Here is a 27,041-nt window from a genome sequence, read left to right as displayed (position 1 = left end):
TTGACACAGAGATAATAGAGAAACAAGAATGGGGAAAGGAAGAGGGGAAATAATCAGCATTTATTAAGTGCTTGTTATGTGCCTGACACTGCTTTACAAATATTACTTAATTTGAGAGAGGTATTATTTTTATCCTCATTTTAGAGCTGAGGAAACTGAGAAAGATATGTTAAGTGACTTGCCAAGGGTCATGTACCTGAACAAGTCACTTAAATGTAAATGTCCAAAGACAGATTTGAACTAATCTTTCTGACGCTGGGCCAGGGCTCTATCCTCTGTACCACTAAGCACAGTGCAATTTTGTATTGTAGTATAATTATAGTACAATTTTTGTAGATGAAAGTAGAAATGAAATGACTGATGAAAGCATATTTGGGGGTGAGTGGGGAGAAAGCACAATGACCTTTCCCTCCATCTCTTCTCTTCTTAAGTCCCTGTAGTCTGCCTTCTAACCTTATTGTTTCTTTTGTAAACACTGTCCCAAAGCCTATTGGTATCAGACTGTCTCATCGGTAGAGATCAATAGCCACACCTGTATAAGGGGTAGGGTAAAGCTGGTGACAGAAGGAGTGAGACCTCTCTAGTCTTCTTAAAATTGTCTTCAAACTGAGGGGAAGGGGCGGGCTCGTGGGGAGAGGGGCGGGGCCACCGTGGTCGGGAACCGGGTGCTGGCAGCGAGAGCGTGTAGACCGCGGCTCCTAGAGGCGCGGCCCCCCTCCCAGAACCGCGTTGTGCTCGTCCGGCGGAGGCGGCGGCGCGAGGACGCGGAGCCCCCGAGGAGCCTGAGACAGGCAAGAGACAGTGTAATGGCAAAGAAGGCACCCGGGGGCATTAGCCCCCTGCAGCAGATGGGGACATCGGGCACAGGGGCCACTGTTACCTCCATTTTCATGACCCCCCTGGATGTCGTAAAGGTCCGTCTACAATCCCAGCGCCCTTCTCCCACCAGTGGGCTGGCACAGTCCCAGAGATTCTGGAGCATCCCCTATACTAAATGGAAGCGTATGATTTACTGCAATGGCATTCTAGAGCCCCTCTATCTGTGTCAGAATGGTTCTCGCTGTGCTGTCTGGTACCAACAATCCACCTACTTCACAGGCACCATGGATGCCATTGTGAAGATTACTCTGCATGAGGGTGCTAGGACCCTGTGGAGTGCCCTACCCACAACTCTAGTGATGACAGTGCCTGCCACACCCATTTATTTTACCACCTATGACCAGCTCAAGGCTTTCTTATGTAGCCGAGCTGTGACTTCTGACCTCTATGCACCTATGGCGGAGGGAGCTATGGCCCGATTGGGCACCGTGACTGTGATCAGCCCCCTGGAACTGGTGAGAACAAAGCTTCAGGCCCAACATGTGTCTTACCGTGAACTCGGGGCCTGTGTCAGGGCAGCCGTATCCCAGGGTGTCTGGCGCTCTCTGTGGCTTGGCTGGGGTGCCACTGCGTTGACGGATGTGCCTTTTTCAGCCTTGTACTGCTTTAAGTATGAGTTAGTGAAGACGTGGCTATGTAAGACGGCAGCCAAGGACCGGACGTCAGTCAGTATCAGCTTTGTGGCTGGAGCCTTCTCAGGAGCAGTGGCTGCAGAGCTCACACTGCCTTTTGACGTGGTGAAAACTCAGCGTCAGATGGAGTTGGGAAGTGGGCTAGCCTTGAGAGTGACATCCCCACATTTCTTTTCCACCTGTCTGCTGCTCCGACGAATTCAAGCCGAGTCTGGGGCCAGAGGACTCTTTGCAGGCTTCCTCCCCCGGATCATCAAAGCAGCCCCCTCCTGTGCCATCATGATCAGTACCTATGAATTTAGCAAAAAAAATTTTCCAGAGACTGAACCTGGAAAAAAGCCCTCGGGGACCCTGAGGGGAAGAGTGGGAGAGAGTGATGGAAGACACCAACCTCCAGGGTCTCTTGCGGAGACCAGCTATAGCCCTCAGCAGGAAGAGGGGACTTGTTCTGTATGGCCGAGGGTGAGTGAGATGCCCACTCCACCTTCCCTCCTACCTGGCAATACGAGGTCATCGTGCAGGGAACACGTTCTCCATGTTTTCTCCCCACTTTCCTACAGATCAAATGCCCCAGCTTTTGGTTCACCCACTCTCCTTCCTTAGGAATGCAATCTGCCGTTGTCCCTTTGTTTTTCCCTCTGGACATCTATCTCAGCCCCTGGTCCTGCTTTGTTCTTAATCTCCCTCTTGTTGAATCCTTTAGATCAAAGATGATGCTTTGCCGTAAAAAAAAAAAAAAATTCTGCAAACTTCAAGCCTCATCAGATACCTTCAGGCTTTTCAGCCTCTACACTCTTTGGGTGGTTCACACTTCCAGCTTCTGGAGAGAAGATGGAATATATTCCAACCCTACTTCAAAAAACATCTTGGAAGAAATTGACGTGGAGGAGCTGACAGTATCATGTCCTTCTCCCAAGCTTGTTACACTAGAGACCTAGAGAAACTTCCCCTTGGGTGAGATCTAGAACTTTCTCTTAATTGAGGTGTTACTTCATTATCAGTTGGAGACCTCTTTCACTACGTAGTATCTGATATATTTTCTCCTGAATATACTTTCTCTGACTTCTGTTTTATGATGATGTGAATCAATGGATTTTTTTTTTGTTATTCACTATATGTGTTCATTAGGGAAGCAGTGCAATGTGTGAAAGGGGTCAAGTCTTTGATATAAATCATGTGGTCCTCCTTCCAACAATGAAAAAGCAATAAGAAGTTAACTTTAATCTGAAAATCACATCCCATAGACTAACAATATCTAAGGGTGCAAATAGATTTAATTCTAGTCCAGTACTACTTATTTCTGGGAGGAGAACAGTGGTGGCCTCTGGATTTAACTTCCTACTTCCCCTTCTTTCTTGGGGAAGGGTTTGAGGAAAAAGGCTAGAGATGTCTAATCTGTCTCTCTTCAAGACACACAATGACACCCTCTTGCTGCATATGGAGGATATCTCTTAGAATACTTCACTCTGGCTTTCATGGCACTGTACTGTGGGGCTGTTTCTCATCATTTTATGCTTGAATTATTGCAATGGCTTGCTGGTTTGTCCTCCTGTCTTAAATCTATTCCTACTCCAGTCCATCCTTCACTCAACTGTCAAACTGATCATCCTTAATCATACATCTAATCATGTCAGCCCTTTATTCAATAAAGTCTAGTGGTTCCTATTACTTTTAGGATGAAATATCTGATCTCCTATTTAACTGTTAAAGTTCTATATAATCTGCTTACCTCCCTGTGGGCAGTTGGTGGTACAGTGTATAGCATGCTGGACCTGAAATCAGGAAGATGACTCTTCCTGACTTCATATCTGAATCAAACCTTTACTAGGCTTGTCACTTAACCCTACTTGTTTCAGTTTCCTTTTCTGTAAAATGAACTGGAGAAGGAAATGACAAACTACTCGATTATCTTTTCCAAGAAAATTCCAAATGAGGTCACAGAGACTGAACATCTACCTCCCTAAACTTCCATTACTGTGTTTGGCACATGACATTCCATGTCCTGACTCTGAATATTTTTACTGGCACTCCTCCATGCATGAAATTCTCTCACTCTTCCTCCCAACCTTTTGATACAATAATTTCTTTCAAATCTCCACTAAAAAGCCATCTTCTATGAAGCCTTTCCCTAGTCATCCTTAATCTCACTGCCTTTCTTCTGAGATTATCCCTGAATGTACACACACACACACACCCCTATGCACACACATGTGTTATTATATAGACATACATATAGGCATGTATTTATCACACACATATATATCACAAATATACATACATATTACACACAAATATACACATATGTATACACATGTATAGTATAGCAAAGTGTAGCATAGCATAATATAGTACAGCGTAGTATAGTATAGTACCGTATAGTATAGTATAGTATAGTATAGTATAGTATAGTATAGTATAGTATAGTATAGTATAGTATAGTATAGTATAGTATAGTATAGTATAGTATAGTATAGTATAGTATAGTACCGTATAGTATAGTATAGTATAGTATAGTATAGTATAGTATAGTATAGTATAGTATAGTATAGTATAGTATAGTATAGTATAGTATAGTGTAATGTAGTATAGTACAGTATAGTATAGCTTGTACATCATTGATTACATATTTTATTCCAGAACTAGATTGTGAGGTATTTAAGAATATTTTTTACAATTTTATTTTCTTTTTATGTTCTCATTTTTTTTTTTTTAATTAAAGGGGACATCCCTTGGCTCACTTCTTAAACAGCCATAATCAGTGAATGGGCATTGCCTCAGTCAATGTGATAACTACGATAAACATTTGCTCAAAAAGGCCAAGATCTCTCACTGCATACTGAGCCATCTTCAATTATTTTGATCAATATCTGGCTACTGGATGTGACACCACTAGTGTTGTATTGGGGGAGAAAATGACTATTTTGAGACATGCCAGTGAAAAGTGGAAGATTAAAGTTGCATGAATGAAAGTATGAGAAAAGATTAATGATGAACTCTTTCTGCTTTGTTTTTTTCTTTTTAGGCAATTGGGGTTAAATGATTTGTCCAGGGTCACACAGCTAGTAAGTGTCAAGTGTTTGGTCTGAGGCCACATTTGAACTCAGGTACTCCTGACTTCAGGGCTGGTGCTCTATCCACTGTGCCCCCTAGCTGCCCCCAAGCTCTTTGGTTCCTATTTTGTTTTTCCTTTCTCTTTTCTTGAGAGGGCTTTATGAAACACAAAGTATAGAATATGACTTTTTGTTGTTGGATTCTGTGTGTGTGTGCGTGGGTGTGTGTGCTTGCACATGTGTGTTTGTGTTACAGGGAACTGGAAATAAATACAGTGTATAACATGATAAGAAAATTTAATTCTTTTTAATGAGGTCATGTCAACAGATATAGATGAACTATATCCTCAGATACTGAATGAACTGGCAGATATAACTGCTGAGGCACTATTGGTTGATTTAGATTGAAAAAAGATAGAGAATGGCAAAGTTGCCATGAGTCTGAATGAGGACAAATGATTGTCACCAAAGGCATTTGGACTTGTAACTATGAAATGTTTCATTTTTGTGTTCTCAATTAGTGAAAGCAAATCTCATTAACAGTGAGCTAGGGTTCATATCCCAGCCCTACCTTAGAAAGATCATTTTCTCATTTGTGTCTCCTAGCATTGTCTTGGCCTCTGATATAAACACAAAAAGATGTCAGGCAACTTATAACAGGGTAAAGCTCAGATAGTTATGAGAAATGAGATTACATACGCCAACTATGTCCTTTAACAGAATTTAAAAAAAACGCCAAGAAATAAGAGAAGAGTAGGAGACCATCTATTCCTCCTTCCTCCCTTCTACCCCAACCCATCTTGTTCCAACTACCAGAGATAAAAACAGATTTACTTACTTCTGTGCTTGTTTATTTAGGTCTTGTATCATGTTCTTAAAAAAGGGAACCAAACGTTTAATGGCCACCAGCTGTATGATTGTATTGCTGCTGTTTTTTGCTATGCCTACCACCTCTCATTTCTCTATTTATTCCCTCTGTAGAGCCTCTCAAATGACTCAAATAGGTGAAAAAAATCCTCCTCTCTAATCTGATGTTCTTGCCATGCAGGGAGTAACTACAACTACCAGTGTCTTTGTACTCAACAAAGCTTTATTCAAATTTTTAAATTTTACATATGTAAGCACATGAATACATATGTAATACATATATCAAACATTTGCTTAATGTCTGCTGCATAGAAAGCTAAGAATGTGCATGGGAGACTGATAAATGATTAGTCTTATTGTCACGAAGTCTTGAATATATTTCAGACATATATAAGCTATGTAATTCATCAAGTTTTGCCCTCCTTTTTCAATGGGGTCAGCTTAATATCTACCTGTACCTGCAGTGCCTATCCAAACTACATCTAAATCAACATTGATGTAGATATTAAGTCTGCCAGCAAAAAAAAAAAAATCTCAATGAAATGCTAATTCAAATACATGTTATGGCAAAACAGATTTTTCATCCACTTTAGTTTTCCTAGTGTGAATGGTTTGGTTGATCCCTTTCTAATTACCCCTTGTTTGGGAATTTCCTGACATGTTCTAATATTTTTTAGATTCATTATGAAATACTCTATGATGACCTACTAAAACTAACTTTAAAGAAAAGGAAATTAACAAGATTCAGTAACAGCCACATTTATCAAAATGATGCAGCAGATAGAGTGCCATGACTGAAGTTAAGAAGACTCCTCTTGTGTTCAAATCTGGCCTTGGACACTTACTATGTTGCCCTAGGCAAGTCACTGAATTTCTATTTGCCTCAGTTTTCTCAACTGTAAAATGAGTTAGAGAAGGAAATGGTAAAGCACTCCAATATCTTTGCCAAGAAAACCCCAAATGGGGACAGAAATTGCTGGACATGACTGAAAAAGGCTGAATAAGAAATTCTAAAAATCTCAGCATCTGTTCTTATTTGTGTTAAATATAAGATAACTATGATTGAATTTCTGTGTATATAGACTTAGTTATGACTCACTTTTAGTAAAGAGTCAGCTAGGTGGCTCAGTGGATAGAGCACTGGGCCTGGAGTCAGGAAGACCTTAGACCTCATTAGCTTTTCAATCCTGGGCAAGTCACTTAACCCTTTATTTGCCTTAATCTCCTGGAGAAAGATGGCAAAACTCTTTGCCAAGAAAACCAAATATGGGTCATGAAGAATCAGACATAGCTGAATGACTAAACAACAACAATTATTACTGAAAGCACATTTTTAAATTATGAAAATAAATAGGACTTACAGCTCTATGTTGTATTCAGAGAGGACTAACACCTCTAATGTGAGGCCTTTTAGGGCTGCTCATCCATCGCTGTTGTCCACCTGTCACCCAACTCTCACCCAAGGCTCTAAGAAACTGTAGCATGATAAATGGCTACACCCCAGTAAAACTGTCTCCACACATAGGATAATTTAGGTTAAGGGTAACCAATTAGACCTCAAACCTGATGGTAAATTAAGGAGATGTCTATCCCAAACATGTGAAGACTTCCCCTGTAGAATGGGTGGATGAGAACAATTTGTTCCAATGGCTATGAAAGTGGCTAAAGCAGGTACTTGTTGTCCATCCTTCATTCTTGAAGAGAACTAATGACATCAGGAGGTGACATCTTGACCTGCAAGTTAATCGGATTTAAGTGAGGCAGAGCTATGCAAAGTCATCATCGAAAGACTCCTGCAAAGTCATTGGAGTCCAATGGTAAGACATAAGTCAAGATAAATGGCAATTGCCCCAAATGCAGTGGGAAACCTTAGGCTTTTTAAGCTAAAGTTCTTCCCAGGTCTCAGTTTGTTTGAGGCAATGCCCATTTATCATTTAAAGGCTAGGTAAAAAATGAGGCAAAAGATGGTCTAGTTTGCCTGCACAGAAGAATCAATCTGAAAGAGGAAGACCCTCAGGGTTTCTGGCCAGAAAAATAACAATTGGTGTTTATACTCATTCTAAGACATCAAAGCCTAAATAATGAGCAAATCAGGCAGTAAAAGCCAGAGTGATTTGGTTTTAAAGGCATAGTCAAGTAGTTCCATTTGAATCACAATAGGCTTTACCAAGGCATGATTTTTCAGAGTTATATTTCAAGAAATCATAAATGAAAACTGCATTAGACCAAAGAGTTAATTGTCCCAGTTTTGGGGAGGTGGAAAACAATTAAAGAATCAATATGGAAGAAAAAAAATCTAACTCTCAAAGCAAGCATTGTGGAGTACTTAGAATTTGGTCGGGCATTGAAAATTCCTAGGTCACTCATTGCATCCTGGGCCATCACCAATCATCTTCACTTTTGTCTTGCTCCTAGACTGTGATGACTCTGGAACAGACATTGAGTTGGATCACTTTGTGCAACTGTGCTTCAATTAAATGAATTCATTTGCAAGTGTTGGTTATCTTAAAAAATGAAGGATGAACAAACAGTAACAAATAGGACAGGAAGACACTGGCCACTTTTACAGAAAAGGTCCAATTAGTGGGAAAGTCACAGAAAATGGAGGCCAAAATTAAAAGATGGTTTTAACTACTTCATAATTTTGTTAAAGCTTGATTCTACTAAGTTTAAATACTGCTTAGCCTACAAGAAGGAAACTGGACATTTTCCAGCGAATCTCAATTGGATAGGAGAATTAAACCAAAATCTATTGACTTTAATACCTAGAACAATTAATACTCCATAACCATTTTCAACAACTTGAATTAACTGGTACATTTTACAGACACCTTTTCAGCACTAGGAAGTAGGCCTTTAAATTTATTTTTACCTGTCCATTCCATTGGTCACAATGTAGACAAATGGAGTATAGATATGTGTGTTAGCCGATGAGTCTCGGAATTTGGTTGGAGTTTTTAGCTTTTAGATGAACCTCAGGTCTTTACCTATAAACAAAAGCACAAGGAATGGGAGAGTGGAAAGTTGAGATCCAGAAATCAAGAGAGAAAATGCATAAAACTGCATTTTCATTTTATCTTAACGATCACCCCAGGCTTTTACACATCATCATTTTTGAAACTACCTAAACTTTTTCATGCCAATTTAAACCCTTTTCATAATATCTACACTGAGTCAGAACAATAAACCCTGAATGTTCCATGAATGGGAAATCAAGGCCACAAAATGGTAGACTGTGCTGAAAAATAAGGAATCCTAGAACAGCTGGGGGAAAAATGGTGCTTATCTAGCCACATGAAATGTAGTTCACAAAAGGAGAAAGAATTGAGGAAAACATAGTCTTAATTTCTCACACACAAAGCAAAAGCAGAAAAGCTGCCCAGAAGATTAGAGTGATCAGTCCTTAACATTGAAGAATAGTTAATAGAAAAACTTTTGAAGGAATAAAATGGGGCTTCTCAAGTAGTGTGTGTGTGTGTGTGTGTGTGTGTGTGTGTGTGTGTGTCTGTCTGTCTGTATGTATGTCTGTGTTTGTATATATGTTATATTATGCATATCCTTGCTTTGAAATACAGCATAAAGTTTAAGTTATAATTATGTGACTGGTTACATAGAGGCAGGTGCTAAAGCTTTCGTATTGGTCCCTAACTTTAATTCAAAAAAATAATCCTGATCATATTGATTGTGTTATTAGTTCCTGTAAGTATCAAAGCCAGAATGCATTTGTGGGAAGAAGTTTTAGATAGTTATATATAGCATGACAAAAGACATTATGAAAATGTGGTTTCTACATAGCTAATAATATATTATATTCCCTAGCGCAAGAAAAATCATGTCAAAATATTAATAATAGTAACTAAAATGTATGACTTTTGTAAATATGAAATGTTTGATTTACACTCTTCTGTGACCATATGCTAAGGAGGAGCTGCTTTCTTGGTTAGTTCATGATACCCAATAGAATCTAACTGTGACATTTTGCCTGGTAGTCCCTGTATTAGGTCTTAGTTCCCTTAGCCCATTATCTTCTATTTGCCCTTAAGTGCAGTACCATGCAGGGAGCTGGGCATTTTAGAAACTTGAAGCAAACTTTTTCTTTTCCTTTTTTGTTTTTAAGTGTCTGTTAAATATATATATATATATATATATATATATATATATATATATATATATATATATATATATTTTAATTTCAAAATTAACAATTGCCAAATAAAATGAGTATTTCACAAAGCAGAACATACAAAGAAGACTATATATCAAACCATAATTATTTGAAAAATAGTTTGCTTTTCAAGTGTATAATAGATCCAACATATGAAATTCAAAGTTCTGCTTATTGGGGTTTAATTCTGACTTTTCTTCTATTCTATTCTCTCTATTTTAAAACACATTTGAACAACTTTTCTTTCTTTTAAGTATGCGTATTTGGGCAATCAATCAATACACTTTTTTCACCTAATTCCTCTCTCTCTCTCTCTCTCTCTCTCTCTCTCTCTCTCTCTCTCTCACACACACACACACACACACACACACACACTGAAAAATACATAAAAATGAAATTCCTTTAATGCACAGATATCAAAATTCTTGTTGAACAGTACAATGTTCCATAGAGTCAAGAGAGGGTCCAAGTGAGGATCCATGAAGCAACCTCCTTATGTTTAAGTACAAAAAGAGAAAAAGCTTAATGTAATCTGGAAGTCCCAGCACTGGAACTGATAACAGGGCTTTCTTGTGGTCTGAAAGGGCAGTAAGATGTTTTGGTTCAAGCTGCAAGGGTTGTGAAATGTTATTTTTGGCTAAGAAAAACTACAGGCTTAGTGATATTACAAAAAGCTGGAATCCACTGGTGGCAATATGCATCTATTCTCAAAATAGCAAGTATTATCTTTTTGGACATGGGAAATGATAATTTTTAAGGAATGCATTTGCGCTTTAGGGAAACAGAGAGAAATAGACAGAGTGAAGGTGAACTATTCCACCGGGGGGGGGGCACCACTGTATCTTTTATTTAGAAATCTGATGATTCTTCAACTAAAATTGAAAGAGAAAATAGCAGTTGTCATTTTGAGAGACCTGTTAGTAGCAGATCATCAATATATTGAAGCAGAGAGGAGCCCTCAAAAGTACTGGAAGGCAAGTCCTACTGTAAGATATGAGAGAGCAAGTTGGGGCTTTCTACTTACTCTAGAAGTAGATGAGTCCATGTCCACTGTGTATTCTTCTAGGTAAAAACATATATATATATATATACTGATTGTCTTGGTGAATGAGGATGTTGAAAAAAGCTGAACAACTCTATCTCAGGTAGCCTCATAGGTAATTGAGATAATGGTCACAAATTGGGAACTACTGGGTTTCTGGATATAACAAAGCATTAATAGTGTGTGAGTTTTGAACAAAGTGATACACAGGTTTACAATCAGTGCCTGGCTTGAGTTGCTTAACAGGGAGGTTAGGAGTTAGAAGGGGATTTACATGAAATAATTCCACCTTGATTCCCCCAGAGAGTCAATCATGGGTGTGATAACTTTTCTGGCCTCCCTGAACAAAGGATGTTAAGGAATGGGTGGTGGGGATCCTCAATTAGTTTTGATTGTGACTGAGACAATAGATTTTAATAATCCTACATTTGAAGGTGAAGTCTTCCATAGAGAATCAGTGATGTCCAATGCAATCCCTGGACTATCATCAGGAATCATTTGGGCATTCTCAACCATTACAGTGTAAAAAGAGCAAGAGTCCTCAGGGAGTTGCAAGGACTGATATCCTTCAGGGGAGTAGATATAATGGCCCTAAGTTTACAAGGGAAATCATAGCCAAATAAGTTAATGGGAGACTTGGGCATAAGGAGAAAAGAATGTTCTACTGGGAAAGGACCACTAGCAACTGTACATGGAGATGATTTGTAAATACTATGAAGTTTCCCTGAGATTCTGAAAACACTTAGAAATCTAATAGAAGTACAGTCAGAATTTTGCTTTCTCATAAAAAATAGAAGCTTCAGAATCTACTAAGCAATCATAAATCATGTTACAAACTTTAAGGGAGACATGAAGTTTACTAGTGTTGGGAGAGGTGGTGACTGGGATAATTTAGGAAAAGACATTAGAATCAAATAAAAAAATTATCCACATCAGAATCTCTAGTACCTGCCTTTCCCCTACACCTCCTAACCAAAGACCCTCCCAGGTATTTCTAGAGCACCATTTATTCCTTTCTTTAAGCCCCACTCATTTTTATATTCTAGGCAAGATGGACATTTTGTGACAATAAAAAGAACTCACACATTCAATGGTTTTCTGGTACAGATTGAAAGGGAAGAAAGGTTGCTTGGGCACAGGCCAATATTTCCTGAGTTTTTGATTCATATTTCTCTTTCTCTTTATTTCTCCCTTCATAGACATAGTGAATGTTGCTTTCAAGCTCATTGATGGCCTTTTCATGCCAAACAGGTCAACTTTTAGGAAAATATTTTCTTATGGCTGTTATGAATTGGCTTACAAAAGAAATTAATAATTCTTAAATCTAAGATTGAGTGGCTCTAATCCTGTGTACTGCCTAAGACTCTTACATATCTTATAATAAAGATGATTAGAGGTTTCATTTTCTTCTTGAACAGTTTCTTAGAACTTACTCTAATTTTCAAAGTAAACAGCATACACTTTATATGCCCCTGATTAAGGCCTCCATGACCTCTTGTAATTTGGTGCAATGACTAGGAAATTGGAGTTCCAATGTGGATCTTGTAGAGACCAATTAGAAAGACCTGTTGAGCTAACAGGGACTCCCTCTACTGAGGCTTTTTGATTATAGCCTCTATAATAGCAATTCTTTACCTTGGGGAGGGTAAAATTTCCATTAAATCAGTTATGTCTCCCCAGGTGGGGTTATAAAACTTTAAAAATGACTGAAACTTGGTTTATAACATCTCCAGGATCCTCATCAAGTTTAGGAGTATCTCGCCTCCACGTGGAGACATCAGAGGGACTAAAAGGCTAGTGGTTACTTATCAGTAGCACAATTCCCAGTCCAGTTGGATCAGTCACAAATGTTTCATGAAGAGGAAAGACACCAGTAGCAGGTTCCTCATGCTCAAAAGAGATAAAATTTCTCTTTAAATTGGAATGGGGCATGAGATGGAGGAGCAGAGAAGGGAGGAGGAAAAGAAGCCTGTATAACAGAATGAATAACAGTGTGAGGTAGAGAAGCTGAGGTATTAGAAATGGTAGCACTAGACAAAAGAGGCTGAATGGGAACAGACAGGATACACTATGAAGAAGAAATTCTTTATGAGTTGTTGGGCACAATCCATCAAATAAAGTAGCCCAGCAAAATCAATATTGCATCTGAAATGAATGAAGTCTTTCAAAGCTAGCCCTAATTTTTTTAATTCACAGTAGTGAAAAGTGCTATATTTGGGCCATAACAGGTCACCAGCTAAATCTCTTTCAATTTTACAATTTAGTTCACATAATTCAATAGTGCAAATTCTGTCATTCCCAGTTGAACCAGGAGCATACCCTGGTCCTAGGTGATAATATATATACATACGTACATACATACATGCATATATACATGCATACATACATACATACATACATACATACATACCTATATACACACACACATATATACATGTATCTATATACATATATAGATATCTATCTACATCTATATATCTATATCTATATCTATCTATCTATCTATCTATCTATCTATCTATCTATCTATCTATCTATCATATATGTATGTTTCCCCCCAGAGGAGTTTTCTGTGATATACTGTCACCAGATATCATCATTTCCTTAAGGGAAACTTGACATAAAGGAAATTACCTCAAGGGAAACTTAAGGGAACTTTCCCAACAGTATGAAGCCTTTCCTTAGCTTAGAAGAATTTGACATGGAAAGGGAATCCAAACTCTAGGACAGTCTTCCATAAAGAAGTCCCTCAGTGAAAACATAAATGGGTGCATCTTGGGTAGTTCTTCTGAAAGGCTTTTTCAGAGGATGGGGTCTCCTTTTGACATACTGGCTGGTTTACCAGAAACTGTTGTGAGTGTATTTATAATAACTGAGGAGACAAATTCTGAGTAAAGTGATTTATTAGCAAACCATGCAGTTGCATATCAGATTGGATCCAGTGTTCATGAGCAGGAAAAAGGAACCCAGATATAAGTTTTACTCAGAATTTTATACTTCTCCGTGCTTCTTTTGAGTGTTGTATTTGAAAGTCGATTTTTCTAATTAGCTCTGGTCTTTTCATCAAGAATGCTTGAAGATCCTCTATTTCACTGAATGTCTTTTTTCTCCCTGAAGAATTATATTCAGTTTTGCTGGGTATGTGATTCTTGGCTGTAATTTATCTCCTTTGCCCTCTGGAATATCATATTTCAAGACCTCCAGTCCCTTAATGTAGCAGCTGCTAAATCTTGTGTTATGCTGATTGTGTTTCTACAATACTTGAATTGCTCCATTCTAATTTTTTAAGACACATTAACTCATTTATTTTTAATTTTCAACATTCACTCCCACAAGATTTTGAGTTCCAAATTTTCTCCCCATCTCATCCGTCCCCAACCCCAAGACAACATGCATTCTGAATACCCTTTCCCCTAATTAGCTCTCCCTTCTATCTCTCCACCTCTTCTCTTATCCTCTTCCTCTTCTATTTTCCTGTAGGGCAGGATAGATTTATATACCCCATTGACTGTATATCTTGTTTCCCAGTTGCATGTGAAAACAAGTTTTTTAACATTTGTTTTTAAAGCTTTGGGTTCCGAATTTTCTCCTGCCCTCCCTCCCATTGAGAAGGCAAGCAACTCAATACAGATTATACTTGTGTAGTCATACAAAACACTTCCATAGTAGTCGTGCTGTGTAAAACTAACTATATTTCCCTCCATCCTATCCTGCCTCCTGTTTATTCTAGTCTCTCTCCACTCCTTTATTTAACTTTTTTTTTTTAATTAGATTCTGGCTAAAATGGCAGAGTAAAAGCAGAGATTTGCTTGAGCTTTCCCCCAAAGCTCTCCAAATGCCTATAAAAATGAATATAAACAAATTCTGGTGCAGCAGAACCCACCAAAAGACATAATGAAACAAATGTCTTGCCCAAGACAACCTAGATAGTCAACAGGAAAAGTCTGTTGCACCAGGGTCAGAGAGGACCCTGTAGCTACTCTGGCATAAACCTGGCCCCAGTGAGCCTGGAGCAGGCCTCAAGAGACAACTTAGAAAATCAGTAGGAAAGACCTGTCTGACTTGGGTGAGAAAGGAGTGCATACCTTTCCCAGCTGCAACATGGCCCCAAGGTGGTGGCAGAGGCAGCAACAGAGGGTAATGACAATAGTGGAAACAGAAGTGGATGCTTCCAGAAATCTCAGGCCACAGATGGTAAGGGGATCAAACAACTGATCAGAAGGAGATTACAGGGATCTCTTTGCTGGCCCTGAGGCAAGATTCTGTTCATACTTGGATCTGGGTCAAACTCCTTTTTGGCATTCCAGGGTCAAGGAAGAGCACTGGCATAGCAGAGCTTGCGGCAGCAGTAGAGAGTGAACCTTTCGCAGAGTTCCAGGACTGAAAAGAGTGCTTGTGGTCACTTATAAATCAGAGCATAGGCCAGGAGATGAGTAAACACTTCTCCTTAGATCATACCACCTTGGGAGAACTGAAAACTTGCAGGACCCTGGATGTATCTCTGAAAATGGCTGCAGAAAATCCCTGAAGCTTGGGATAGTATGCTCTTCACAGTGGAAGCAGAACCCTACCTTAACAAAGAGTTTACAAGTCAAGTAATTGGGCTGGGAAATGAGCAAATAACAGAAAATAAATTCAGACTATAGAATCTTACTTTGGTGAAAAGGAATGTCAAAACATACAATCGGAAGAAGACAATGAAGTCAAAGCTCTTACATCCAAAATTTCCAAGAAAAAAAATGAACTGATCTCAGGCCACAGAAGAACTCAAAAAGGATTTTGAAAATAAGTAAGAGAAGAAGAGGAAAAGTTAGGAAGAGAAATAAGAGTGATTAAAGAAAATCATAAAAAAAAAAGAAAACAAGGAACTAACGAAAACAAATGCAGGGGAAGGAGGCCTTCTCAATTCCAGATCTTAAATTGTATTATAAAGCAGCAATCATCAAAACTGCTTGGTACTGGCTAAGAAATAGGGAGGTGGATCAGTGGAATAGGTTAAATATGCAAGACACGGTAGTCAATGAGTATAGTAATCTTTTATTTGATAAACCCAAAGACCCCAGCTTCTGGGATAAGAACCTGCTCTTTGAAAAAAACTGCTGGGAAAACTGGAAAAGACTAAGAAACAGGGAGGTGGATCAGTGGAATAGGTTAAATATGCAAGACACAGTAGTCAATGAGTATAGTAACCTATTATTTGATAAACCCAAAGACCCCAAATTCTGGGATAAGAACCCACTCTTTGAAAAAAAACTGCTGGGAAAACTGGAAAAGAGTATGGAAGAAACTAGGCATAGACCCAAATCGTACATCATATACCAAAATAATGTCAAAATGGGTTCATGACTTAGATATAAAGGCTGATACCATAAGTAAACTGGGAGAACAAGGAATAGTTTACCTATCACATCTATGGAGAACAGAAGAATTCATGACCAAACAGGAGATAGAGAACATTATGAAAAGCAAAATGGATAATTTTGATTACATTAAATTGAAATGTTTTTGCACAAACAAAGCCAATGCAACTAAGATTAGAAGGAAGATAGAAAATTGGGAAAGAATTTTTGCAACCAGTGTTTCTGATAAAGGCCTCATTTCTAAAATATATAGAGAATTAAGACAAATTTATAAGAACACAAGCCATTCCACAATTGGTAAATGGTGAAAGGATATGAACAGACAGTTCTCAGATGAAGAAATTAAAGACATCAAGTCTTGCGAAAAAATGCTCTAAATCGTGGTTAATTAGGGAAATGCAAATGAAAACAACTCTGAGGTACCACATCACACCTATCAGATTGGCCAACATTGACAAAACAGGAAAATGATAAATGTTGGAGAGGATGTGGGAAAATTGGAACGCTAATACATTGTTGGTGGAGTTGTGAAATGATCCAACCATTTTGGAGAACAATTTGGAAATATGCCCAAAGGGCTACAAAAATTTGCATACCCTTTGATCCAGCAATAGCACTTCTAGGGCTATATCCCAAAGAGATCAAACAAATGGGAAAAGGACCCATATGTACAAAAATATTCATAGCAGCTCTTTTTGTGGTGGCAAAGAATTGGAAATTGAGAGGATGCCCATCAATTGGGGAATGGCTGAGCAAATTGTGGTATATGAATGTAATGGAATACTATCATGCTGTAAGAAGTGATGAACAGGCTGACTTCAGAAAAACCTGGAAAGACTTATATTGTCTGATGCTGAGTGAAGTGAGCAGAACCAAAAGGACTTTGTACACAATAACAGCCATGTTATGCAATAACTAAGATTGTTAAACTGAACCTTTCTCAGCATTACAAGGACCTAAGACATCTCCAGAGGCCTTGGGAAGGAAAATGCCATCCACATCCAAAGAAAGAGCTATGGAAGTCGAATCGCTCTCACTTATTTTTACCTTCTTTTGAGTTATGTTTCCTCTTTCTCATGGTTCCTCCTATTGGTTTTAATTTTTACTTACAACTTCCCTAATGTGAAAATATGTTTAATGGGTATATAAATGTAAAGCCTATATCAGATTGTGCGCCATCTTGGGTAGGGTGGGGGGGAGCAAGGTGGAGAAAAATTTTTAACTCAAAAGCATATGGAAGTGATTGTTGATAAATAAAAATAAATTAATTAAAAAAAACAAGTTAACAGCTTGCTAAAGGAGACTCAAAAAAAAAAACACTGAAGAAAATAACACATTTAAAAATGAAACACACCAAATGACAAAAGAATTCCAGAAATCCAACAAGGAGAAAAATGACTTAAAATGCCTAATGGAAAAGGGAGTCCAAAAGCTCACTGAAGAAAATAATTCCTTAAAAATGAGAATGGAATAAATGGAAACTAATGGCTCTATGAAAAATCAAAAAGAAACAGTCCAGGTGGAGCCAGGATGGTGGCGTGAAAGCAATGACTTGCTGAGCTCTCCCCCAAACCCCTCCAAATACCCCTAAAAAATGGCTCTAAACAAATTCTAAAGCAGCAGAACCCACAAAGAGACAGAGTAAAACAAATTTCCAGCTCAAGACTGCCTGGATGGTTGATCTGAAAGGCATATCACACTGGCAGGGAGAGGAGCACAATGTGGTGTGGGCACACAGGCCGCAGCAAACTTGGAACAGGCCTCAGATGAATGAATCACATGCAGCTATGGCCGTTTGCAGACTCCTCAATCCATGATCACCGAAGACAACTTAGAAGGTCAGTGGGAAAAGTCTGTTTAAGTGGTGCTGAGAGAGGAGCTAGGTTAGAGCCAGTTCTAGAGTGCAGAGTACAGGCGCCGGGGCAGTGGCCGTGTTCTGAGCTTCTGGCCCACAGACTGAGGGGGATTCAAGTGGCTGATCAGAGGGGGATTGCAGGGATCTCTTTGCCAGTGCTGAGGCAGGAATCTCTTGCTTTGCTCCTGCTTGTACCTAGGTCACATTTTGGGGAGGCTGTGCTGGGACCAGGAGGAATGCTGGCTTGGTGGAGCTTATAGTGGCTGTGAAGAGAAAACCCTTCTCATAACTCCATGACAGAAAGGAGTGCTTGTGGTCACTAATAGACCAGAGCAGAGGCCAGGAAAACAGTAAACACCTTGACCCTTATCATGCTGCCTTGGAAGAACTGAAAATTTACAGGTACCTAGAAGTATCTCTGAAAACAGCAATATAAACCCCTGAACCTTGGGACAGTACATTCTCCACATTGGAAGCAGACTCTTACCTTAACAAAGAGTTTAAAACTCAAATAGTTGGCTGGGATCATGAGCAAACCTCACAAAAAGAGTCAGATTATATTATCTTATTTTGGTGACAAAGAAGATCAAAACATACAACCAGAAGAAGACAATAAAGTCAAATCTCCCACATTCTAAGCCTCCAAAAATATATATATTCCAGGCCTTGGAAGAGCTCCAAAGGGATTTTGAGAAGCAAGTAAGAGAAGTAGAGGAAAAACTGGGAAAAGAAATGAAAGCAATGCAAGAAAATCATGAAAAACAAGTCAACAGCTTGATAAAGGAGACACAAAAAAATACTGAAGAAAATAATACCTTAAAAAATAGCCTAACCCAAATGGCAAAAGAGGTTCAAAAAGCCAATGAGGAGAAGAATGCCCTAAAAAGCAAAATTGGCCAAATGGAAAAGGAAGTCCAAAAGCTTACTGAAGAAAATACTTCCTTAAAAATTAGAATAGAGCAGTTGGAAGATAGTGACTTTATGAGAAATCAAGACACAGTAGAACAAATCCAAAAGAATGAAAAATTAGAAAACAATGTGAAATATCTCATTGGCAAAATAACTGACCTGGAAAATAGATCCAGGAGAGAGAATTTAAAATTATTGGACTATCTGAAAGCCATGATCAAAAAAAGAGCCTACACATCATCTTTGAAGAAATTATCAAGGAAAACTGCCCTGATATTTCAGAACCAGAGGTGAAAAATGGAAATTGAAAGAATCCACCAATCGCCCCCTGAAAGAGATCCCTAAAGGAAAACTTCTAGGAATATTGTACCCAAATTCTAGAGTTTCTAGGTGAAGGAGAAAATATTGCAAGCAGCCAGAAACAAACAATTCAAGTTTTGTGGAAACACAATCAGGGTAACACAAGATTTAGCAGCTTCTACATTAAGGGACCAGAGGGTGTGGAATATAATATTCCAGAGGGCAAAGGAGATAGGAATACAACCAAGAATCACCTACCCAGCAAAACTGAGTATAATCCTTCAGGGTAAAAAATGGTCATTCAGTGAAATAGACAGGACTTTCAAGCATTCTTGATGAAAAGACTAGAGCTGAATAGAAAATTTAACTTGCAAATACAAGACTTAAGTGGAACATGAAGAGGTAAACAGGAAAGAAAAATCATAAGAGATGTATTAAGGCTGAACTGTTTACATTCCTGCATGGAAAGATGATATTTGTAACTCATGAGACCTTTCTCATTATTAAGGTTGTGGGAGGGAATATATACAGACAGAGGGCACAGAGTGAGTTGAATATGAAGGGGTGGTTTCTAAAAAAATAAATAAATGAATAAACCAAATCACAAATATCGAAAGGGAAAAGTGTGAATATACCACTAAGAAAAATTAAATTAAAGCAATATAAGGAGTTATTTTGCCCAATCATATACCAATAAATTTAATTATGTAAGTGAAAGGGATTAATATTTACACATATGTAATATACAGAACATCTATCAAATAGAATATCTAAATAGATGTATTTTAGAAAAAAGTAGTTGAACGGACCCTAACCCTGACCCTAACCCTAACCCTAATTGGGCAAACAACAAATCATAGAAACAATCAAAGTTTCATTCAAGAGAATGACAATAATGAGACAACCTACCAAAACCTATGGAATGCAGCAAAAGCAGTTCTTAGGGGAAGTTTTAGATCTCTAAATGCTTACATAAATAAAATAGAAAAAGAGGAGATTAATGCATTGGGAATACAACTAAAAAAAAAACTAGAAAAAGAACAACTTAAAAATCTCAAACTAAACACCAAATTAGAAATACTGAAAACCAAAGGAAAAATTAAAAAAATTGAAATCAAGAAAACTATTGAACTAATAAATAAAACTAAGAACTGGTTTTATAAGAAAACCAATTAAAGAGATAAACCTTTGGTTAAATTAATTTTAAAAAAGAAAGAAGCAAACCACATTAACAGTATCAAGATGAAAAGGATGAATCCACCACCAAGGAAGAGAAAATTAAAACAATAACTAGGAACTATTTTCCCAACTGTATGCCAATTAATTTTACAATCTTAGTGAAACAGACACATATTCACAAAAATGTAAATTGCCCAGATTTACCGAAGAGGAAGTAAAATACTTAAATAACCCCATCTCAGAAAAAGAAATTGAACAAGCCATTGAGGAACTCCCCAGGAAAAAATCTCCAGGGCCAGATGGACTTACATGTGAATTCTATCAAACATTTAAAGAACAATTAATTCTAATACTATATAGACTATTTGGGAAAATAGGTGAAGAAGGAGTCTTACCAAATTCCTTTTATGATACAAATATGGTGTTGATACCTAAACCAAGAAGAGTTTAAATAGAGAAAGAAAATTATAGACCAATTTCTCTAATGAATATAGATGCAAAAATTTTAAACAAAATACTAGTAAATAGATTGCAGCAACTTATCACAAGAATAATACACTATGACCAGTTAGGATTTATACCATGAATGCAGGGTAGGTTCAATATTAAGAAAACTATCAGCATAATTGGGCATATAAATAACAAAAGTAAGAGAAACCACATGGTCACCTCAATAGATGCAGAAAAAGCTTTTGATAAAATACAACACCCATTCCTATCAAAAACACTGGAAAGCATAGGTATAAATGAAGTCTTCTTTAAAATAATAAATAGCATCTATCTAAAACTTTCAGCAAGCATAATATGTAATGGGGACAAGCTATAAGTGTTTAAAATTAGATTGAGGGTGAAATATGGATGTCCATTATCACCACTGTTATTCAATATTGTACTGGAAACGTTAGCTTTAGCAAAAAGAGAACAAAAAGAAATTGAAAACATTAGAATAGGAAAAGAAGAAACAAAGCTATCACTCTGCACAGATGACATGATGATATACTTAGATAAACCCAGAGAATCAAGTCAAAAGCTGCTTGAAATAATAAATAACTTTAGCAAAGTTGCAGGCCATAAAATAAACCCACATAAATCATCAGCATTTCTATATATTACCAACAAAGCCCAACAGCAAGAGATAGAAAGAGAAATCCCATTTAAACTTACTGTACACATTATAAAATATTTAGGAGTCTACCTCCTGAAACAAGCCCAGGAATTCTATGAAAAGAATTACAAAACACTTTTCACACAAATAAAATCAGACCTAAATAATTGGAAAAATATCAGTTGCTCATGGGTAGGCTGAGCTAATATAATAAAAATGACAATCCTACCTAAGCTAATTTACTTATTCAGTGCCATACCAATCAAACTACCAAGAAATTATTTTATAGAGTTAGAAAAAATAATAACAAGATTCATTTGGAAAAAAAAAAAGGTCCAGAATATGAAAGGAACTAATGAAAAGAAATGTAGGGGAAGGTGGCCTCGCAATTCCAAATCTTAAATTGTATTATAAAGCAGCAATCATTAAAACTGCTTGGTACTGGCTAAGAAATAGGGAGATGGATCAGTGGAATAGGTTAAATATGCAAGACACAGTAGTCAATGACTACAGTAATCTATTATTTGATAAACCCAAAGACCCCAGCTTCTGGGATAAGCACCCACTCTTTGAAAAAAACTGCTGGGAAAACTGGAAAAGAGCATAGCAGAAACTAGGCATAAACCCAAATCTCACACCATATACCAAAAGAAAGTCAAAATGGGTTCATGACTTAGATATAAAGGCTGATACCACAAGTAAACTGGGAGAACGAGGAATAGTTTACCTATCAGATCTACGGAGAACAGAAGAAGTCATGACCAAACAGGAGATAGAGAACATTATGAAATGCAAAATGGATCATTTTGACTACATTAAATTGAAATGTTTTTGCACAAACAAAGCCAATGCAACTAAGATTAAAAGGAAGGTAGAAAATTGGGAAAGAATTTTTAGAAGCATTCTCTCATTTCTAAAATATATAGAGAATTAACACAAATTTATAAGAGCACAAGCCATTCCCCAATTGATAAATGGTCAAAGGACATGAGCACAGAGTTCTCAGATGAAGAAATTAAAGCCATCTGTCATATGAAAAAATGCTCAAAATCGCTATTGATTAGAGTAATGCAAATCAAAACTACTCCGAGGTACCACATCACACCTATCAGACTGGCCAACATGACAAAACATGAAAATGATAAATGTTGGAGAAGATGTGGGAAAATTGGAACACTAGGTTTTTTTCCCCCCTAGTGCTGTAGGGCCTGCTGGTCTGTATTGAGGGCGCAGGTCTGGTTCTGCAGATGGGGTTCATTAAAGTTGTCAAGAATAAGGCCTACTTTAAGAGGTACCAAGTGAAATACAGGAGAAGATGAGAGGGAAAAACACATTATTATGCATGCAAATGTTTAGTAATTCAAGATAAAAACAAGTATAACACAACAAAATACAGGATGATAGTCCAAGTCACCAACAGAGATATCATCTGCAAGATTGCTTATGCCTATATAGAAGGGGATATGATTGTTTGTGCAGCTTATGCCCATGAGTTACCAAAGTATGGTGTGAAGGTTGGCCTAACAAATTATGCTGTGGCTTACTGTACAGGCCTGCTGCTGGCCTGCAGCTTCTTAACAGATTTGACATGGACAAGATCTATGAAGGTCAAGTGGAAGTGACTGGAGATGAGTACAATGTGGAAAGCATTGATGGTTAGCCTGGTGCTTTTACATGCTACCTGGATGCTGGTCTTGCCAGAACTACCATTGGAAACAAAGTCTTTGGGGCCCTGAAGGGAGCTGTGGATGGTGGTCTGTCTGTTCCTCACTGTACCAAATGCTTCCCTGGGTATGATTCAGAAAGCGAGGAATTCAATGCTGAAATACATTGTAAACACATCATGGGTCAAAATGTTGCAGATTATATGTGTTATCTCATGCTTATAAATGGCCATTCTCACAGTACATAAAGAACAACATAACCCCCGACACGATGGAGGAGATGTACAAGAAAGCCCATGCTGGTATTCGGTAGAATCCAGTATGTGAAAAGAAGCCCAAGTGGGAAGTTAAAAAAGAAAAGATGGAACTGCCCCAAAATGTCCCTTGCCCAGAAGAAAGATCAGGTTGCCCAGAAGAAGGAGAGTTTCCTCAGAGCCCAGGAATGGGCAGCTGATAGTTAAAACATCAAAATCTATAATTTTCTATGAAGATTTTCAGATTAAGGCAATAAACTTATTGAACATAAAAAAAACTTGGAATACTGACTCATTATTGGTGGAGTTGTGAAATTATCTAACCATTTTAAAGAACAATTTGGAACTGTGCCCAAAGGACTACAAAAATGTGCATACCCTTTGATCCAACAATAGCACTTCTAGGGCTATATCCCAAAGAGATCAAACAAATGGGGAAAGGACCCACATGTACAAAAATAGTCATAGCAGCTCTTTTTGTGGTGGGAAAGAATTGGAAATTGAGAGGATGCCCATCAATTGGGGAATGGCTGAGCAAGTTGTGGTATATGAATGTAATGGAATAGTATTGTGCTATAAGAAATAATGAGCAGGCTGGTTTCAGAAAAGCCTGGGAAGAGTTATATGGTCTGATGCTGAGTGAAGTGAGCAGAACCAAGGCAACTTTGTATACAATAACAGCCACATTATACAATGATTAATATTGTTAAACTGAACCCTTCTCAGCATTGTGAGGATCTAAGCATCTCTAGAGGCCTCAGGATGGAAAATGCTGTTCACATCCAAAGAAAGAACTATGGAAGTTGAATCGCTATCATTTTTTTTCTCTTCTTTTGAGTTTTGTTTCCTCTTTCTCATGGTTCCTCCTATTGGTTTTAATTTTTACTTACTACTTTACTAATGTCAAAATATGTTTAATGGGTATGTAAATGTAAAGCCTATATCAGACTGTGCACCGTCTCAGGGAGGGTGGGGGGGAAGAAGGGGGAGAAGAAATTTCAACTCAAAAGCACATGGAAATGATTGTTAATAAATCAAAATCAAAATTCAATTAAAATGAAACAAAGAAAAAACCCAAAAAAACCCAACCCGTTTCCCAAATCTTGACATTTACTAGTGATTCCTCCATGTTGGTAATATCTCTCTACTTGCTTCTCTGGTTTCCTTTAAGTCCAAGTTGAAATCCCACTTTCAGCTGGAAGGCTTTTCTGATCCCCCTTAATTCAAGTGCTTTCCCTCTATTGTTTATTTAAATTTGTCATGCATATAGTTTGTAAATATATCAATATTATGTCCCCAAATAATTTGTGATTTCCTTGACAGCCAGGTATCTATTTTGATTGTCTGTGTATCCCCAGAGCTTGGTATAGTGACTGGCACATAGGTGGCACTTAATAAATGTTTATTGAGTGAAGGTGTTGCATGTTTTTTTAAATGGGATCAAAATCCATTAAAACTTTTCTTTAGGAGGCAGAGCCAAGATGTCAGAGTAAAAGCAGTGACTTGCTTGAGCTCTCCCCCAAATTCCTCCAAATACCTGTAAAAAATGGCTCTAAAAAATTCTAAAGCAGCAGAATCCACAAAAATACAGAGTGGAACAAATTTCCAGCCCCAGACAGCCTGGATGGTTGATCAGAAAGGTATATTGTGCTGGGAGCGGTGAGGGATGAAGTCCTGTGTGGGCGTGCAGGCAAAACAGGCTTCAGAAAACCTGGTGCAGGACTTAGGGGGCTGAATCACAGGCAGCTGTGGCAGTTTCCAGACTTCTCAATTCATGAACATCAGAGACAACTTAGAAGGTCAGTGGGAGAAGTGTGAGAGAGAGAACCTCAGTCTGAGTCCCAGTCCCTGAGTACTGCCTCAGCACAGCAGCTGACTTGGGAGCTTCTGGCTCACAGACTGAAGGCGAATCAGGTGGCTGATTAGAAGGGGATTGCAGAGATCTGTTTGCCAGTGCTGAGACAGGAATCTCTTGCTTTGCCTGTGCTTGGATCTGGGTCACAGTTCTGAGTGGTGGTCCTGGGGCAAGGAGGAGTGCTGGCATGGTGGAGTTTGTAGTGGTGGTGGATAAGAATCTTCCTCAAAGGTGCAAGGCAGAATACAGTACTTGTGGTCACTCATAGAGCAGAGAACAGGCAAGGAAAGGAGTAAACATTTCACCCCTTATCATACCACCTTGGAAGAACTGAAAATTTAGAGGTCCTTAGAAGTATCTCTGAAAACAGCTGCACAAAGCCCATAAAACTTGAGACAGCACATTCTCACCCCTAGAAGCAGACCCCTACCTTAACAAAGAGTTTAAAAGTTAAGTAATTAGCTGGGAACATGAGCAAAATGCACAAAGTAGTCAGACCATAGAATCTTTCTTTGGTGACAAAGAAGATCAAAATATACAACCAGAAGAAAACAACGAAGTCAAAGCTCCTACATCCAAAAAAGCCTCTAAGAAAAATATGAATAATTCCCAGGCCATGGAAGAGCTCGAATAGGAATTTGCAAAGCAAGTAAGAGAAGTAGAGGAAAAAGTGGGAAGAGGAATGAGAGTGATGCAAGAAAACCATGAAAAACAAGTTAAGAACTTGCTAAAGGAGATCCAAAAAAGTACTGAAGAAAATGGCACCTTAAAAAATAGCCCACCCCAAATGGCAAAAGAGGTCCAAAAAGCCAATGAGGAGAAGAATGCCCTAAAAAGCAAAATTGGCCAAATGGAAAGGAAGTCCAAAAGTTTACTGAAGTAAATACTTCTTTAAAAATTAGAACAGAGCAATTTGAAACCAGTGACATTATAAGAAGTCCAGTGTAAAACAAATCCAAAAGAATGAAAAAATACAAAGCAATGTGAAATATCTCATTGGAAAAACAACTGATCTGGAAAAAAGATGCAGGAGAGATAAGTTAAAAATTATTGGACTATCTGGAAGCCATGATCAAAAAAAAAAAGACCCTAGACTTCATCTTTCAAGAAATTATCAAGGAAAACTGCCCTGAAATTTTAGAACCAGAGGGCAAAATAGAAATTGAAAGAATCCACTAATCACCTCCTAAAAGAAATCTCCAAAGGAAAACTGCTAGGAACATTGTAGCCAAATTCCAGAGTTCTCAGGTCAAGGAGAAAATATTACAAGCAGCCAGAAAGAAATAATTCAAGTATCGTGGAAACAGAATCAGGATAGCACAAGATTTAGCAGCTTCTACATTAAGGGACCAGAGGGCTTGGAATATAATATTCTCGAGGGCAAAAAATATAGGATTTCAATCAAGAATCACCTATCCAGCAAAACTGAGTATAAGTCTTCAGGGTGAAAAATGGATATTCAGTGAAATAGAGGACTTTCAAGAATTCTTGATGAAAAAAAAAACAGAGCTGAATAGAAAGTTTGACTTTGAAATAAAAGACTCAAGTGGAACATGAAGATTTAAACAGGAAAGAGAAATCATAAGAGACTTATTAAGGTTGAATTGCTTACATTCCTGCATGGAAGGATGATATCTATAACTCATGAGACCTTTGTCAGTATTAGGGTAGTTGGATGGAAAAAATTCTATATATAATTATATATCTAGATATATAGATATATGGACATATAGTTGTAGGTATATGGATATATAGATATAGATATATAGTTATAGATAGATAAGTAGAAAGATAGATAGATAGATAGATAGATAGATAGATAGATAGATAGATAGATAGATAGATAGATAGATAGATAGATGGCACAGGGTGAGTTGAAAATCAAAGGGTAATATCTAGAGAATAAAACTGAGGGGTGAGAGAGG

At 37.9% G+C, this 27,041-nt stretch overlaps 2 pseudogenes; both read left to right on the top strand.

The window, feature by feature from the left end:
* The first annotated feature begins 803 nt into the window (after positions 1–803).
* Positions 804–1,938, top strand: LOC110217988 (mitochondrial glutathione transporter SLC25A39 pseudogene; annotated as a pseudogene).
* Positions 1,939–22,590: 20,652 nt separating this feature from the next.
* On the top strand, positions 22,591–23,520 carry LOC110218000 (large ribosomal subunit protein uL18 pseudogene; annotated as a pseudogene).
* Positions 23,521–27,041: the final 3,521 nt, after the last annotated feature.

The sequence above is a fragment of the Phascolarctos cinereus genome, unplaced genomic scaffold, assembly GCF_003287225.1.
Source record: "Phascolarctos cinereus isolate Bilbo 61053 unplaced genomic scaffold, phaCin_HiC Scaffold_4;HRSCAF=312, whole genome shotgun sequence".
Classification (NCBI taxonomy): domain Eukaryota; kingdom Metazoa; phylum Chordata; class Mammalia; order Diprotodontia; family Phascolarctidae; genus Phascolarctos; species Phascolarctos cinereus.
Note: the sequence above shows the minus strand (reverse complement) of the source record. Positions and strands in the feature narration are given on the sequence as shown.